The 1,456-nt window shown below is 39.5% G+C and overlaps 1 non-coding gene across 1 annotated transcript; it reads left to right on the forward strand.

Annotated features, from left to right (window-relative positions):
- Positions 1–624: 624 nt before the first annotated feature.
- Positions 625–731, forward strand: LOC145007750 (small nucleolar RNA R71). Its single transcript, XR_013663118.1, has one exon. It is a non-coding gene; the product is annotated as a small nucleolar RNA R71 (small nucleolar RNA).
- Positions 732–1,456: the final 725 nt, after the last annotated feature.

Raw genomic sequence — 1,456 nt, forward strand, 5'->3', positions numbered from 1 at the left:
AGCTTGATGATCTTTAAGCATCACTCGTTGCTCCTTTTATTTAATGCCGGTATCATTGTGCCTCTTCTCGGATGCAGTTACAAATATTATGAATATATCTTCCAAATCAGCTCTCTTTTCCATAACCGACTCCTCCTTTTGATAGAAACTCCATTCTTTTTTCTTGTATTTCTCCTCCTTCGTCATTTTATACTCATCATACGAGAGCCATTCATTTTTAGGTTTTCGCCAATTATCATCAAACTTATCGCCACTTGAATAGAATACTTGAGCTTTCTTGTTTCCATTCTCATCCAAATCACAATCTTTAGTGAGATGGGGTCCGTTAGAATTCTCACATCCAACGCGAATAGCATGGATTGTTTGATCCATCTTAGTCATCCTTCGATCTAAACTATCTAGTTTAGCCATCATTGTCGCCATGCTATCATTAACAGTGTTCACCACCCCCTACATACTTCATTTCGTGGGTTATGATATTCTCTAGAGTGTTTAGAGAATTCCTCAATTAATTCCTTGATCACCGGGGGTGGCTTCTTTGTGAGCGGTCCTTGCGAGTTAACAAGCTGCCTTGTAGTTACATTTACCCCATAATAAAAAATAGATAATTCTTGTTGGTTATTAAGATCATGATGTGGGCAATTCCTTAGTAGACTTTTGTATCTCTCCCATGCCTCGTATAATGATTCTCTAGCTTGTTGTTCAAAGTTAAAAATAGCTTTCTTCAACTTGGCTATTTTAGAAGGTGGGCAAAAGTGGTCAATAAATTCTTCCTTCATCTTAGCCCATGTAGTGATGGATCCGGGAGGGAGTGACTTGAGCCTATCCTTTGCAGCACCCTTAAATGTAACTAGAAGCATACAAAGCAGTTGGCTCTCGTGAGGCACATTTGGAGCACTAAAATAATCAGCTACATCGTTGACTTCATCCAAATGTTTATAGGCATCTTCGTGATCTTTTCCGTAGAAGGGAATTTCATTTAGTTGAGCAAGTATGTGACCTTTAAGCTTAAAGGTGGCAGTTGCGGGAATTGCGGGTTGCACAAGTCCCGGGCCAGTATCGTCGCAGATTTTTTTCTTCCATTCTCCCATGGGAACTTCATCGATGTTAGCCATGGGATTAGCTGGTTCGCCTTCAAATTTGCTTTCTTCTTCGTATTCGGTTTCGTAGTTGTATTCGAATTCAGCTTCTTTTGGATTATCTTCAATATTCTCTAACTTGCTTTCTTCTCTCTTTCGACTGCTTGTCTTTCCTAGCTTCTTGTTCTTTTTCTTCCTAAAAAACGTCTTCAAGCTCAGGTGACTTCTTAGGTGTATTAGAGCTTTCAACCTCCTTTCCTTTGTTTTTCTTTAAAGCGGATTTTGGGTCTTCAAGTGGAGGACCAGGGGTGTGTTGGATCCTCTGGTCATGTAATGTCGGCAACCAAAACAAGAAAAACGCGTAAAAAAATAAAAAT

This window comes from Lactuca saligna, chromosome 7 (assembly GCF_052625555.1).
Source record: "Lactuca saligna cultivar CGN05327 chromosome 7, ASM5262555v1, whole genome shotgun sequence".
NCBI lineage: Eukaryota > Viridiplantae > Streptophyta > Magnoliopsida > Asterales > Asteraceae > Lactuca > Lactuca saligna.